Genomic DNA, 17,936 nt, shown 5'->3' with positions numbered 1-17,936 from the left:
ATAACTTAAAACTGAGATTAGTGACTCCTGCATACTGCAGAGGGACATATATGAAATGATTTTAATAACTGCAGTACAAACTCCACAAAATTCAAACAAATACATGGTATTATATGCCATATCCTTAAGTATGTACTCATTTCTCTGTCTACCAGTAACACTGGAGAGATCTTTTATCTCCTTAAAAACAAGTTAAGACAATCACAATGTACTGAAATATGAAGGCTAAAGTCCTGCATGTTAAGACATGATTCTAGATATTTGAAAGACAAATTAAAAATGATGAATTGTGGCAAAAAAATTAATTTCAAGGAATCCATTTAGCAAAATAGCAAAGCAGAGAACAGGACATTTTGGACATGTTCAAAGACATTCTTTATGTTCTGAATATTTGGACAGATGGAGAGGAAATGATCACAAAGACTGGATATTTCTGGGACAATAAATGCCTTCATTTGGGCATAAATTCATAAACATCTAAAAATTTAAAGATGAATTCACTTCATTACTCTCATCAGCTAATTAGGGATGGTGCTATGCACTTTAGAAGAGAATTAGAAAAAAGTGAAGACACTTGGGTACAATAGTTTCAACTCATACAAATTATTTTCTAATAGCAAATTCTGCACTGAACCACCAAAGCCAACCTCCCATATGGCATCCTACTGTGTTGCACAGATGTCCTCTAGTAGCGAGATAAAACTCAGAAGCACCATTACTACTACTAAATAAAGACATCATTACCTTATAGGAGACAACATGATAGCTTTCTGATTCCTTCTCTTCTTGCCTCTTCTAAAAGGAAAGATGCTTTGAACCCAAATGCCAGAGAGTAAAAAGCAAATCATATTCTGATTATAGTCCTTCTCAGCATGAAAATTCCCCATTGGCTATAAAATAAAGGACACATTTCCTGGCTTGACATTCAAGGATTGTTAATTTCATCAAGGAAAGTAAGAGTGATTTACCATAAAACCCTATAAAGTATGATTTAAGTTTTATTAACCTTATTAATTCTATATTAATATGTAATGATAAATTTTCAAAAAGAAGCATCACAGTGAAAATCATATAACTAAGAGATGAAAGGCATGGGCTATTTAATTAATATACAAAATAATGAAGTCTAAGATAATATACTAGGTAGTTGTTGGTGAGTAGATAAAGAAGCTTTCTTGAGTGAAATAATTAAATAAACAAATACACCTACTATCAAATTTGCTATTTGTGTAAATACTTCCACCATGGCCATTTAGAAGTAACCAACAGTTTAATAGCCAGTTGAAATATAAAAATTGATTAAATTCAAGGCAACTCAAATTTACTACCAATCAGATGAACATACATAAGACAAAACTGGTCAATTTATTTATTCTTTATAATATTTATTTTGTGTTTTTACAATTATTTCAGTATATTAGTTCTATATTACACTATTTCTCCATTATGTAAATTTGATGATATATTATAAAGATCTTTTGTACATTACTGTTTTAAACTAAGACCTAGTTATAGTTTACACACACACACACACACACACACACACACACACACACACACACTTCCCTCACAGGTTTGAAATTTGAAGAAGTTAGAATAGTGAAATTTAAAAGCTTATACATTTTATGTTATATATCCTGTGATCATCAAAGCAGACATCAGAAGGAACAATAACAAACCTGTGATTAAATTACAGAATATCCAAAGAATAAGTGAATATATGAAGTTGACATTGGACTAAAGCACCCATGGTTCCTTATAATTCTAAATTAATTCAGATATATTCTCTATCAACTTGCCTTTTGAAATTGCTGGGAATTTTTCAATTCATGGAAAACTTGAAAGGAGTTTGCTTTGAACAGAGAGCAGAGATTAAAACTGAGAATTAGTTAGTTGTTCTTATGTCTTCCTTTCATTTCCAAGAACATATGTATATTATTTGTATTTCCACCTGAAGGTTTTGGGAGCTCTGGCTGAGAGAAAGTGAACTTGTTTACTTTGTTAATAAATAGCATTCGAGGATAGCTTTAGCAGTATATTTCATATGGGTTCAGCCTCTGGATTGTAGCTTTCTTCTGCTCATTACCTTTCAAAGAATCTTTCAGTCTCTTGTACTAATAACAGTGATTAACAAAGAGAAAAGATGTAATTTTAAACATCCCCCACTCTTCCTTACTTTTTTTTTCAGTTTTAGTTTTGAGTAAGATTTACCATGCTATGATTTGAATATGTTTCATGTGTATCTCCAACTGTTTCTATGCTAAGTTTTGACAGCCCTGCCATGATCATGCATGAAAGGTTGTAAAACTCCTTTGTGATGTTTGGAGGTGTAGCTTTTAGAAGCTATTGAGAGGAGACGAGTTATTAAGGTGTAGGCTCTATGGCTGTACACTGTTAGTTTTGTAAGAAATGGAAGAGAAAGAGAACAGAAGACAAAAATTCTGGGTCCTGCCATATGATGCCTGGATTCAGCACAGGACGTGGCCAACAAGATCACCACCATTTCAGATCTACAGACAGTCTTAGCTCTGCACAAAACTGTACACAATTTTAGGTTCTCTGTGCTACTGTGTTATTATCAACAGAAAAACAAATGAAAAAATACCACAGTAGGATGCAGCTAATAGTCAAGTTACAGAAAAAAAGAAATAATTTCTAAGAAAAAGACATGTGCTCTGGTAAGTGTTGTTGTGCTATGGATACATCATTGTGATAATTTGAATTGATGTTCAGTAGGGTGATATTTGGGATGCTATGTAGACATGAAGATGGTTTTCTGAGTTGAGCTTTTAGACAACCCCTATGCTCTTATATTAAGTATATTCCCAAGTTGTCCATATAAGTGATCAAATGATTTTATTAGATTGTGAAATAAAAAAAAATTTAGATTCAAACTAATTTTGAGTGTAAAGTTATAATAACAATGTTCTGATTTTGTCTTTAATGACATAATTATTATATCACAATAGAAAAATATTGATTTGAAAATGAGTGACTCCTTTTTACTAGCAGCATAAATTGTAAAAATTTAAAGGGATGTAAGTTAATTTTATGTAAAGAATCAATATATTAAACACAATTATTTAGCTGTATTTCTAACTTTTAATAAATGGCAATGTTAGGGTTAATGTCATTTACTCATTATTTTCTGTAAAGAAGTCATGGCACACACGCTAAATTTGGAGAAATAGTGTTGTTAAGGTATAAGGCATATGAGTAAAACTGGGATAAATATTAAAATGTATTAATAAAAAGCTGTGTTTTTAAATTCTTCCAGAATCTTTTTGTACTAATTTGTTCTTTTGTGTGATTTAGATACTCCCATAAGAACATTACTGGTGCATATTACCTGTTTATTTTCAGGATCTCTGCAGACACTCTACTGCTCTTTTCTCCTCATCTCTGACTTCATTTCTGTTCTCAGATTTACATCTTTTTTTTTTTTAATTATACATGTCACCTTGAGTTTTACTTTAACTGTGTCTCATGTATTCTTATCATGTCTCCTGAGGTCATGATTTTGACTTTTACTTAGCTCTGATTTGTTTATTTAGACATTATTTATTTATTCTTGAATTTTCTTGTACTTCTTGAAATGATCATGGAAAATTTCTCCTGCTATTTACAGAATTTGAGTAACCTTTAATTATATTTCTACTTTGATTTTCTTTCATATAATTTTATTCAAGTGAATTCATCTCTAACCATAAAAGTGACTTTTGATTGAGTATTGGGAGGAGGAGAAACATTTAGGGATATTGTTGAGTCTTTACACTGATGGACTGTCCTCCTGAGAGGATTTTGTTTGATTCCAGTGTGAGCTTGTTGTACTAACTCTATGCTTTATAGGACCACTTTGTTTTAGAAATTAAGGTTATTAGAGATTGCTCATTCACTTTTTATTCACATAAGTGAATACAATTTGCCTTAAGCACTGTAAGTAGCTATATGGTCTCTTGAGGGGGGGGCAAAAAACAAACAAACAAAAAATAACAAGATTTTTCAATACCACACCTCTCTCAGCAGTCCATTGAGGTCAATTATTTGTTAGACCTATAGTTTAGCTTCTGGGCCATCCTAACTATAACCATAAAACACCCTAGGGAGGCAGAAATGTTCCAGCTCCTAAACTGAGCTTGCTCCCTTGGCCTCAGCTCGTCTTTATAAGTATCGAGTAGTTTCTTCAGTTTCTCATAGAAAGACTGATTAATTATATCCTTGCACATCTTCTAATGATTCTCAGCAGGAAGTCTGTTTGAATTATTTGGTGTTCATTACAGGAGTGAAAGATCAGAATCAGTCATTAGTTCTCATTTTCTTCCCTTTCTTTTTTTTTTTTTTTTACATAAAAGCAGGATATGCACACACTTACACAACTTCTGATGAGTACGCATATATATGTACAGCTCCAGTTAATGTTTACTAAATTCTGCATGACGATTAAGTCAAAGAAAAGCTATTTTTCAGTAATATATTTTGGGTATATTGAACTATTTCAACCAAGGTAATTAATCTGCATCATTATTATCAGTTGTAGAATACTTTATAGCTCTTACAAGTACATATTAACTTTTAAAATTACACTACTTTCAGATTATAATTTATGAAGTAGGTAAAAAATAGGCACTAAAGAAAAAATGTTTTCATTATGCCTGATGTACAAATGCCAATAAGCAAAAATAAAACAGGGTAAGGGTTTTTTTTGGGGGGGGGTTTGTTTGTTTGTTTTGTTTGTAAATTTTGCTCTTTATATCTGTCTGCAATGGCAAATCGTTCTCATAAATAATATAGAGCATTACTCAATTTTAAAAATCGACCCAGTGCTCATAATGGTTTAATTAACAATCATAGGCAACCTACAAAGTAGAACATACAAATGAATAATGATTTTGTCAACGAGCTAAATACATTTTAGCAAGTCTTTGAATGAACAGCTAGGATAGCTTTCCAAAAACCTTAAGTTATCTGATGGTTAGGTCTAAGTCTGTTATACTTTATTCTTCACTCAATTTACAAGTCATAAATTACATATACAACTTTGATAGCCCTCTAGTTCTCTCACCAAAGATATCTTGTTGGATGTCTGCACATTAGTTTTGAAGAACAAATTTATAACTTAACACTCAGATCAGAGTACTCACCCTGGAACAAATGTATCATTTAGAAAAAACACAAAACCATATTCAAGTTTCAGCCGACTTCCAATCATTAAAATAATCCAACTTTCAGCAGTTAGTATACATCTCTAAGTAACTTAGGCAGAAGACCATGAAATTGAGTTGCTACTTTGAAATGCGAGAGTCTTTGCATCTAATGTAAACAATATAAAAAGTAAAATTCCTAATTAACTGATTTCTGACTTTAACACACTTGTTATTTCTGTATACTCTTTATTATTGTGAAAAAGAAAACTCTGGCATAATGAAATATTCTATTGTCATAATCACAAATGCATTCTGTAGGTTGTACCATGACAGCCGGGCACTTGTTTATGTGCTATAATTATGAGAAGAAACATGGATGGTGTGTAATTACACTAGATAAGTTTATTTACCTTTTCTTATCATAAGAATATCTCTGACTTACCTAGATCTAAAAAGATAATGTAGAACCTAATATTTCAAGGAATCAGAAAACAGAAAGAGACACTTCTGGATGTTTATTCAATATCCACACTCTACCTTTCTTAGTAATACAACACTGTAGTATACCCATATAGTACATTAAAATACCCAGACACCTGCCATTACTGACAGAAGTATCACAATTGGACTTAAAGCTGTTTGAGTAGTTATCTACTTTGCAGAAATTCCAGTTTTGTTTTTTCAGAAAAAAATATGGATCGTAGATTCAGGTCTTGCTCTTTTACCTTACATATAGAACAGATTCTGAAGTATGACATGCCCTGGCCAAGGGATGGTGCACGATGGTGAGAATGCTTGATGCCGCCTTGATCAGTTATAATCTGGCAGCTCAGTATCCAAGTGTGTTTCCTAGTAACGGAGACAGGAATTGTTTCTGACATGAACTCATGAGCTTCCCCTCCCTCCTGAGGGAGGAGCAGCCTTGCTAGGCTACAGATAAGGATATTGCAACCATCCTGAAGATACCTGGTAAGCTAGGGCCAGACAGGAGGAGAGGAGGACAGCCCCTCTCAGTGCACCCAGAAGGGGGCAGGGAGGAGATGAGGAAGGGAGGGGAAGATTGGGAGGGAGAGTGGGCTACAGCTGGGATACAAGTGAATGTATAAAATTATTTTAAAATAAAATATTAAAAAAATAATCTGATCTGCTTTTCTCTGGAGAAAAATATAATGTTGTTTGGAAAGTCAGTCTAGCTTATTTCAGGAAATTGAGTATTTTTTTTTTTACTATTGCATTCATAACTAGCAGAGTCCTATTGACAAAACAGAATGATGTCTTAGTTGAATACTTCACAAAACTCTACTGTCTGTAAACAGAGTTGGTGGCCACGTATTTACATGTCATTAACAATAAAAACTAGAAACACTAATGTAGAAAGTCTTAGAAAACCAAATATATTTTGAAGAAATCAACAAAGAATTGACTTTGAGGATACAGCACCCTTTTGTGAATGATAATGTAAACTCATAATAGCCTAAGGGGTTCCTCCCTCTTCGTACCCTTCTCGTTCCTGCCTCTTAGAACATTAGTGCCCTTGATTTTCTCATGACTTAACAACAACTTCATTATTTGTCAACCTATCATTTATTTGCTCAACAGGTTTAAAATGTACATTATCCACTTTTACCAAATTTGGTGAGGACTTTGCTACCAGTAAACCCAGTCTTTCTGACTGTCATGCATTGATTATTGTCCTGCTTGTATTATTTCTTGATCAAGTGTAGTCTGTACAATGCTGATAACTAAAGATATTTCTAGATGATAATCTGATTATGTCATCTTGAGTGTAGGAAACCACACTCAAGTAGTTTCCCACACACTCATGAAACTGAAATCTACTTTCTGTTTGATTTTATTGAAATTAAATTGTAATTTAAGCACTTTAGTAATATGAATCTTTTCTTTTTCCCAACATTTGCATACAAATCCATGATTTCCTTGTTTTTAATTGTTGAATAGTATTCCATTGTATAAATGCACCACAATTAATATATCCATTCTTCAGTTCAGGGATATCTAGGTTGCTTCCAGATTCTGGCTGTTATGAATAATGCTACTATGAACATAACTGAGCAAATATCCTTGTTGTATGGTTTAGCATCTTTCGGATATATGCCCAGGAGTGGTATAACTGATTCTTTTTTTTTCCTTTTTTAATATCAATAAAATTTAATTTTTATTAATTACAGTTTATTCACTTTGTATCTGAGCTGTAGCCCCCTCCCCCACCCCCTCCCAATACTATCCTTCCTCGCTCTTCTCCTATGCCCCTCCCCAAGTCTAATGATAGCAGAGATCCTCCTCCCCTTCCATCTGACCCTAGTCTATCAGGTCTCATCAGGACTGGCTTCTTTGTCTTCCTCTGTGGGCTGGTAAGGCTGTTCCCCACTCAGGTGGAGGTGATCAAAGAGCCAGCCCATGAGTTCATGTCAGAGAAGGTTCTCCAATAACAGGTATAACTGATTCTTGCAATAGCTCTAGTCCCAGTTTTCTGAGGAAGCACAAGAATGATTTCTAAAGTGCTTGTGTGCGGTTATATTCCCACCAGCAATGGAGGAGGGTTCCCTTTTCTCCACGTCCTCTCCAGCATGTATTGTCATTTGAGGTTTTGATCTTAGCCATTCACATGGATGTGAGGTGAAATCTCAGGGTCATTTTGATTTGCATTTCTCAGATGATTAAGACATTGGGCATTTCTTTAAGTATTTCTCTGTCATTCAATATTTCTCTGTTGAGAATTCTCTGCTTAGTTCCGTACCTCATTCTTATTCAATTACTTGGTTTGTTGCTGTTTAATTTCTTGAATTCTCTGTATATTCTGGATATTAGTCCTATGCCAGATGTAGGGTTGGTGAAGATATTTTCCCAGTCAGTAGGCTGTCATTTTTTTTTTCTGTTGACTGCGTCCTTTGCTTACAGAAGCTTTTCAGTTTCATGTGGTCCCATTTATTTATTGTTGGTGGGAACTAGAAAAGATTATCCTGAGTGATGTAACCCAGAAGCAGAAAGATAATATGGTGTATACTCACTTATAAGTGGATATTAACCATATAATATAGGATAAACACTAAAATTTATAGTCCTGAAGAAGCTAAACAACAAAGGTGACCCTCAAGAAGAGGCTGAAACCTTACCCAGAATGGCAAACAGGATAAACATCAGGAGGAGGAGAAGACAAGGAACAAGATAGTTGCCTTCCACAGGTAGCATCTGAAAGATTCTACCAACCAGGGTATCAAAGGAGATACTGAGACTCATAGCCAAACTTTGTGTAGAGTGCACAAAACCTTATGGAAGAATAGGGAGATAGAAAGACCTGGCTGTGACAGGAATTCCACAAAGAGAACAACAGAGGAAAAAAAACAAAACAAAACAAAACAAAAAAAAAACCTGGGCCCGGGGCGGGGGGTGGGGGGGGGTGCTGCAAGTACTATGAATAGAGAGGACCTAGACCCCCTGCTCAGAGGAAGCCCATGGGCTGCTCAGTTTCCAAGGGGGGTCCCTAGTAAGAGGGATGGGAACTTTCTTGGACATGAACTCAGTGGCTGGGTCTTTGTTCACCTCCTTCTGGGGAGTGAAGTCTTGCCAGGCCACAGAGGAAGATGATACAGCCAGCCCTTATGAGATCTGATATGCTAGGGTGAGAGAGAAGGAGAGGAGGTCCTCCCTTAAGAGTGAACTAGGGAAGGGGAAAAGGCGAGAAGAGGGAGTGTAGGTGAGACTGGGAGTAGACTAGGGAGGGTGCTACAGCTGGGAGACAAAGTGAATAAATTTAAATAAATAAATACAGTTGAAAAAGTAATATTAATCATAATATTTTTCTATTTATGATCACTGTTTTATTTACCACTGTTTCATTTAATCTACACTATGATATAAGTGGTTATGGACTTGGATTTTCTACCCCCTGTCTAGGCTTGCTAACTACTTCCCTGGGGCTCTTTTTTTTACATAGTTATACTGAAACTGCACATGTATATCAGACAGAGACAGGAGGCACCTGCCTCACAGACCACAGCTAGAAGTCTTAACTCACTCTGCTTGTGAATAGCATGCTTTCATCTTAGTTGTTGCTGTTGTTGTTTCTCAGTCTAATATTGCAAGCTACCTAGTCTTCTCCTTAATGTATTTGTGATTTCTGATACTTTCTAAAAAATACTTGAAGAACACTTTGTATATTTTCATTTAACATTTTATAAGGTTAAGGAACCTGAGTAACTGTCTTAAATATTCTTAGAAGCTCATTAGTCTTTTGTAGAAAATATACAGAAGCCAGAGTAATATGCTTATCAGACACCTAAAGCGTACTGTAAATACAGCCTAAGTTGAAACATCTTTAATGAAGATAGACTCCTGCTCTCTGTCTCTGAAATCCAGCTGCTTTGAGTCTGAGAATGGTGTGTAGAGGCTGAAAGCCTTTGTAGGTATGAGGTAAATAGCTTTAGCTCTGCTGTAGGGAAAGCAATTTACAACAGCAAACCACTACTTCTTTTCCATTTTCTCTTTGGGGAAATAATTATAATCCATGCTTGTGATAATCACATTTTGTCACATTTGACAAAATATTTTTAAAAATAAAAGAAGAAAAATACAATTTCTTATTCTCTTGTGACTTCAAAAGTTTCTGTACAAGGCTGTGTCTAATACTTTTTCCCAAAATAAGGCAGGTCTCAAGCTGTGATAGAGCAATCTGTGTTGTCCATGGTATTCGGGTATCACAGAAAGATAGGGAAAAGGGCCAGGAATAAGGTACTCTCTTCCAGGGTATATTGAACTCACTTACTTCCTCCTTATAGGCCCTACCTGCTGTTTCAATTACTTTACAAAACTGATGTAATAATAAAAAAAAATATGTCACTAGACTAACAATTTGGTTATGGCCCAATCACTTCATCAAAGCCCCACCTTTATGCTGCAATGGGGATAAAAGCCTTAAACATAAAAGTTTTGGGTGAGTCATTTCATAGTAAAACTATAGCAACAAGGACCATCAATATATAGTAACAATGGAAGGTCACATGCTCTCTTCAAGTGTTGTTCTGAACAACACTTTTAAGTATATATTTTATTTAAAACTCTCCGCCACCGTTCACATGTAACTAAATGTTTTTGTTTAATTTATAGTTAAAATATTATTCAAAGACTGTCAAGATGTATTTGGAAGAAATTCTGTTGATAGAGTATTTGCTTAGCATGCGAGATTCACAACACTACACAAACGGGACGAAAGGACACATATTCTAACCCCAGTGCTTGGTAGATAAAGGCAGAGAGACCATGAGTTCAAGGCCATTCTAGGCTACAGAGAAATTTGGAAAAGTAACTAAGAAAGTATTTCCATAAAAGTTATTTTTTTAAGTTAAGGAAGATCGTTCTCTGTACCTTCTGATGTCGTGAGCCTGTTAGTTGCTTGTTTGTTCCTCTGTTGCTCAGCCCCGTTGTTATTGTTGAAACTGCATTCTTGGTATTTTATCAGAAGCTACAGTTTTTCTACATTTTGTCACTGAAATTCATTCTTCCATCACAATTTGGAAAAAAAATCACAATAAATTATAGTCCTGTGATAACTGGCATCATCTCAAATTTGACTCGCCAATGATATAAATTTCTAATGGCCAAATATGACCTCATTTAAGCTGTTTTCTTCCATAACACCAAATAAGTTACAATAGTTATTTATGTTAATTCTGAATGGTTCTATAAAAGTTGTTTTAGTTATTAAAATTAAATACTATATTTTCTCTGTGTCTCACAATGTTAATTGGTTCTTAGAGAGTATGTTTGATGGAAAAATAAATGGCTAATTCCCTTTAATTAAATAAACCAGTAAACTCCATCATAGTTAAGAAAAATTAACATATCAAGAAGGGAGAGGGTCAAGAGGGTCAAGGAATAAACCTATATCTGATCAAGTAAAGGAAATACAGATTCTGGAGAAATGTTACCCTTTAGCTACTTTTCTTATTTGTTTTAAAGCAAGTCTTCTTTAGGACTATAGATTTTAGTATGTGTATCCTATATTATATGGCAAATATCCACTTATAAGTGAGAATATACCATGTGTGTCTTTCTGCTTCTGGGTTGTATCACTCAAGATGATCTTTTCTAGTTCCATCCATTTACCTGCAAAATTCATGATATTTTTGTTTTTAATTGCTGAGTAGTATTCCATTGTATAAATGTACCATAATTTCTGTATCCATTCCTCTGTTGAGGGACATCTAGCAGGAGCAGTGTCTGGCATGAACTCTGTTGCCTGCTCTTTGATCGCCTCTCCGTGGGGAGGCCACAGAGAAAGAGGATCCAGGTAGTCCTGATGAGACCAGATAAGCTAGGATCAGATAGTAAGGGAGGAGGTCCTCCCCTATCAGTGGACTAGGGGAGAGACATAGGGAGAAGAAGGATGGAGAGTAGGACTGGCAGGAAATGACGGAAGGGTCTACAGCTGGGGTACAAAATGAATAAATTATAATTAATAATAATAATAATTTTAAAAAGCAAGTCAAGGGGAAAGAATTTATTTTAGCTTAGAGTTTGAGGACATTTGGTGAATCTATCATGGCTGGTGGGAAGAGCACAACTGTATGAAACTAGGATGACTGGTCACATTGCATTCACACCAGAATGCAGAGAGATGAATGCGAACACTCATCTGATTTTTTCCCCCTTCTTTATGTCAGGAGCCTATCCAATGGGATGGTGTTATCCACATTCATAGTGCATCTCACCACCCTTAGTTAAACCTTCTGGAGTCATCTTCACATGATCATACAGTGGTGTATTTTCATGGTAACTCTAAAATCCAATCACATAAACAATGAAGATAAACAACCATGGGACATAACTTCTATATTTACCTGAACACAGCCATAAAACAAGACACGTAGTAATAGTATGACCCATCAACCACAACCACAAACAGTAAAAGAAACCAAGCAAAACATTTTTATTAGCAGTAGAATACAAAGGAGCCATAATTATAACAGATTAGTGAAATCAGAAAAGTTAGTATGTAGATGTGAAGAAATTTTAAATTCCAATTTTAAGTAGAGAATCAAATGAATGCATAATTGCTTAATTAAATAAATTATGTTCCGTAGCTTTCATAATATTCCATATTTACCACCAGAGTTGTTCTGTCCTCCTTATATGAATTAAAGCAATGCAATTCTATAATATTTTGCATGTGTTATTAACATGGATTTAATGTACTGGTGACTAGAGGATGTTACTTATTACAGTGTTCCCATCCATAGGTATTGCATATACTCATGGAGGAGATTTGAAAAACAAATGCTTTTTTGGTGAATAATGATGTAGAATACTATCAACATATTCATTAGAAATTTGTTCAGACTAACTTTTCTTTGCTGTTTATTATCCGTTTGCATTAGTATTTGGCAATCCCAGCAAAGTACTGGTTATGTCAGCCGCACTCAGGTCTGTGATTATTTCCTCAGGGGCTGGGATTCCTATGAATTGACTCACATGATGCTTTATATAACTTATTTTACTTAGATTACTGCACCCTTATCCTTTCATGGTGCTTATTGTTTCTTTCATTACTGAAATAGCAGTTGGGAGACTTCCTTTCTATATCAAATGGCTCCTACCATAACTCTTCATGCAAATAGGTTAACCATAATGTTCACCGTAGTTTTAAAGGTATTTTAAATGGATCTGGGATCATATATTATCACATTTCTAAATATTTTAAATATTTAGACTACCTATTGCCTGGTAGTTTTCATCACTGTCATTTAATTCAAATGGCATTTTTATCATTGTTCGTTTGAATGAAACTACAAAGAAAATACATTATTTTTTTCTTATTGCTTTTATGTTTTGTGTGTTTGAATGTTGGTAATTTTACTGTAGTTCACCTCTGTTCAACATTTTTAAGATCAACTTTTTCGCTCCTGCTCTGTTGTATTCTTACATTGATTTTAGTAGACTCTTAGAAAAATTCTTTCAATTTGAACTTACTTGTATCCCTTCTTTGTTCTTTCATGACTTCAACTGGAGATGCACCTCTTTCCCTCATTATGTCTCGTGAACACATTTCATTCCTTTCTTATGGTTTGTCTATGTCCAATTCATGTATGCCTCCATGTACTGTACAGACTTATTTTCTAGTATGCTGGTATTTCTTTTCACTAGTAATAAACCCCTGATGAGACACACTTTTAAAATATTTTAAGATTTTTGGTACTGTTTCTTCTACCCAGGGTATAGATTTATGTCTCTAGAACTAGGAACCAAGTCTGCCTATAATTGGCTCTTGTTTTCATTTTTCTCGTCCAGCCCTTCATACCTCCTGGACTAGAGCATAAGAAAAGTCTAAGGAGTCATGGGATATTCAGTCCAAATATTTTCGTTGGCATTGTTCTGAAATCTTGGCCTTTATATTCTAAATTATGGCGATAATATAAAAATTTCAATTTAAGTTTGTGGTGTTGAGCACTCCTTGAAGAACTTCGGAGTCTGGCCTGACTAGGGCTGCAGGTAGGACATCCTACTCACTTGTGGGAGGGAAGGGACAAACAGCAAGAAGTGCTTTCATTTTCTCCACTTCTCCGGGGAATTGGAGCCCTGAAGCTCTGACTACCTATGCTGCTTTCCAATATCTTGATATGGCCATTGTCATATCTAACCCAGACTTCTTATTTACACTTTCAGAGAGCTACCACCTGGGATATGCTTTTTGACAATAACTAGAAAATGAAATCCCCCGTATTTAGTTTTCAATCTAGATTTCCTTTTCTAAGTGACTAGAGATAATCAACAATGACATTTAATTTTCTGAAAATCATTTTTTACCTTATAGAACATAAAAATAACTTTTTCAAGGTTTCAGTAAAATAAAAGCTAAATCATTTGTGGCACATGCCATTTTTGTAATTAGCAATAAAGCTTATGTTCTGCTGGATAGGGGAAATCATTACAATGTATAATGAATAAAAGACACACCACCTGCATAAGTCAATAGTTTTCAAATTTCTAAATCTATTTAATAGTTCAATGATTTCAGTGACCTCAGTTTATTTCTAAGCTAATTACCATTTTGCTGTGGTCAAAAAAGATGTTTTCTAAATACCATAAAATAATGATATTTGCAGGTCATCTTCTATTGGCCTTTTTAAAAATTTTCTTTTACATCACCTTTGGCTAGATTTTTCTCAGTGCCATCTTCCACATCTTCCACCATGCCACACTTAAGACCTGTTAGGTAAGGTAAGATTCAATATGGGTGAACTGCTCTTTTCAGAGAATCTAAGGAGACTGTGACTTTTGTTTCAGCCTCCAGTTTGTATTTTGTTGATGACTTGAAGTAAGGTGATAGCTCAGTGCCTGCATTTCCTATATATTTCTAAGAGAAATAGGCATGATGTATGACTCAAGCTTCTGTTCCATTATGGTGTTCAGAAGTTTCGCTGTGAGACCCATATTCTTTTGTTATGCCATACAAACAGAATACAAACAGAAAGCATGGCTGGCTTTAGGCTATGATGAGGACTCAAGCAAAGACTCCTAGTAGCAGAGAACATAGAGACTGAAGAGAAAACCCACTTACTAGACTAGCCTCCTAGCATAGGGAGGGGAACATCAAACCACTTACAAAATCTTCGACCCAAATTTTATCCTGCCAACTAGGTGTTCAGGGACAAAGATGGAGCAGAGAGAGCAGAGATTGAGTGAATGCCCAACCAATGCTTGACTCAACCAAAGACCTGCCTTCCGAGAGAGTGCCAATCCCTGACATTATGAAAGTGTCTCTTCTAAGTCTGCAGACAGGAACCTGACAGCATTGTCCTCTGAGAGGCTCTATCCAGAAATGCCTCAAAACAGATTCTGTGACTCACAGCAAAACATTGAGTAATACTTAGGAAGTCTTTCGGAAAAGTGAGAGGAAAGAGGAAAGGATGTTTAGGTGTCAGGAAAGCCATAAGAAGACCAACAGAGCCAACTAACCAGGCGCAATAGGAGATTGATGAGACTGAAGCATCAACCAAAGACCATGCAGGAACTGGACCTAGGCCCCCTACCAAGATGTAGCAGATGGGCAGCTTAGGCTTCATATGGGTTTCCTAGTAAGGGGAATGGGGACTGCATTGGACACAGACTCAGTTGCCAGCTCATTTTAATCACTTCTTGGTGGGACTGCCTTGCTGGTCCACAAGAGGAAGAGGACATATTCAATACTGATGCGAGTTGATGAGCTGGGGTGGATGGGAATGGGAACTCCCCTTTTTGAGAAGGTAAAGTGAATATACAACAATAACAAAAAAATACCTAGACAAAAAATATTAAGCATGCCAAACAAACAAACAAAAAACTAAAGTGAAACTAAACACACACACTCACTCACACACACAATGTATATTATCAATTAATTAAAGGAAATAGAAATCATGTCTTATTTTCTTTTACTTATATGAACAATCATAAACAGTTTTTCTTTTAAAAATGTCATGATGAGCTCTCAATTTTCTGATACTCTATCAGTGAGAGTTTTAAAATCTGTAAATATAGTCAAAGGTTTAATTCAGGTCTTATATTCAAATGTTTAAATTTTCAAGCTATGTCCATCATGATTTGTGGACAATTAAGAACATTACCTAAATGAGTAGACTTATAAAAAAAAAGAGACTAATAATCACTAAACGGAACATAAAAGCATGAAGCAGATCTATTGAAAACTAATATAGATATGAAATCAGGTATGAAGAGGCAAAAGAATGCACAAGATTTTGAAATGATGGTTAAGCCTCTTAAATTGATCATATAGTCAGAACCCCAGGGAAAATAAGACAATTAATATTTTTCCTATATACTTTGAAACATTATTTAGTGTGAAGAAAATCCTGAACAAAATTTTACAATATTTTTTCTTCTTCATTATTATTATTATTATTATTATTATTATTATTATTATTTACAGTTTATTCACTTTGGATGCCAGTTGTAGCCCCTTCCTTCATCTCCTCCCGGTCCTACCCTCCTTCTTCCTCTCCTATCCCTCTCCCCTAGTCCACTGATAGGGGAAGTTCTTCTTCCTTACTGGTTGACCGTAGCCTATCATTTCCCATCAGGACTGGCTGGATCCTCTTCCTCTGTGGGCTGGCTAGGTTTCTTTACCAGGGAGAAGTGATCAAGGAGCAGGCAACTGATTTATCTTTAAGAAATATATTCTTAGGTCCTCTTCATGCATGGTCTTGGTTGGGGTATCAGTCTGTGCAGGGACCCCAGGCCCAGTTTTTTTTGGCTCTGTTGGTCTCCTTTTGGAACTCGTGTCCTTTCCAGGTCTTTCTGTCTCTCCCTTATTTCACAAAATTCCATGCACTCTGCCCAAAGTTTGGCTATGAGCCTCAGTCTCTGCTTCAATACCTCGATCAGTAGAGTCTTTTAAAGCCCATGTGTGGTAGGTTCCTGTCTTTCTCCCTGTCTCTTCTTGCTTCCGATATCTATGGTATTTGCCCTTCTAGATGAGGATTGAGCATGTTCTCTAGGGTCTTGTTTTTTAGCTTCTTTAGGGGAGCAGAGGCTGTCTCTGGCATAAACTCAGTGGCAACTGTCTGACCACCTCCCTCTGACAGGGAGAGCAGCCTTACCAGGTCACAGAGGAAGACAATGCAACCAGTCCTGATGAGACCTGATAGGTTAGGGTCAGATAGAAGGGAAGGAGGTCCTCCCTTATCAGTGGACTAGAGAAGGAGCATAGGAGAAGAAGAGGGAGGGAAGGTGGGATTGGGAAGAGAGGAAAGAGGAGGCCATAGCAGGGATACAAAGTGAATTAATTGTAATAAATAATAATTAAAAATTTTAAAAAGTGAAAAAAAGAAATATATTCTTGTTGTTTAGAAGATTTTTATTCAGGCCATTAAATTAAGAATAACACTATTGTCTCTCTTTATATGGACCCTTCTATCTGTATAAGAATTTTAATCCTGCAACATGGCTGCTTTGGCAAAGGATCATATCCAAAGACCTTCTAGGTGAGCTGGCTGGAGTGTAGACACACTCTTAGTACACACCTTTAATCCCAAACAATGAGGTAAATTTGGTTTATAGAAGGAAGCAGGGATGCTTGAAAGTGACTTCAAACTGAGGGGGCAGACAAAGTGAAGAATCAGAGAAAACTTTGACAGAATTGAGTCAGTGATAGGTCAAGTTCAACTCTCCTGAGAACAGGACAGAAAAGAGAAACTACTTAAGAGCAACACGGGATGAGAAAAAGGAGTAAGAATAGGGGGGATGTGGTGTGTCAGTTTTACCAATATCGATTTACAGAGCCAGGTTTTAGAGAGAACAAGCTAGACACAAGTGAAGACAGAACCAGCTCAGAACCGAGAAAGAACCAGAGGATTACAAGAAAATGCTATGAGACCAAGCAGAACAATTTTGTGAGAAGCCAGGAGAAGAAGGTTTGACTCATGTGGCTTAGAGGGTAGTTTGGACCAGAACATTTGAGTTAACCCAGTCAGCAAGAGTTTAAAAACAAACAAAAAAACAAAACAAAAAAAACCCTAAAAAGGGTGAGCCTATTAAGCAGTAAGTCTCTGAGGATGAAACATTCTAGGCTTAGGTTAGCCAATGGTGGCTGCAACCTGATACTTTCCAGGTTAGGATTATAGAAGATTATATTGTACAGAAACTAGAAGCTCCAAGCCTACCCCTAGAGTTGGCTAGAACAGAGAAAGAAATACTCTGGGCTCAGACCATGCAGTGTGTTTGTACAGCTTAGGTACAAATCTTCTCTAATCCCTGTAAGTGAGGAAATTAAAAAAAAAA

Source organism: Psammomys obesus, unplaced genomic scaffold (assembly GCF_907164565.1).
Source record: "Psammomys obesus unplaced genomic scaffold, mPsaObe1.curated_primary_1811, whole genome shotgun sequence".
Classification (NCBI taxonomy): domain Eukaryota; kingdom Metazoa; phylum Chordata; class Mammalia; order Rodentia; family Muridae; genus Psammomys; species Psammomys obesus.
The sequence above is the reverse complement of the archived record's forward strand: the minus strand, read 5'-3'. Positions refer to the sequence as shown.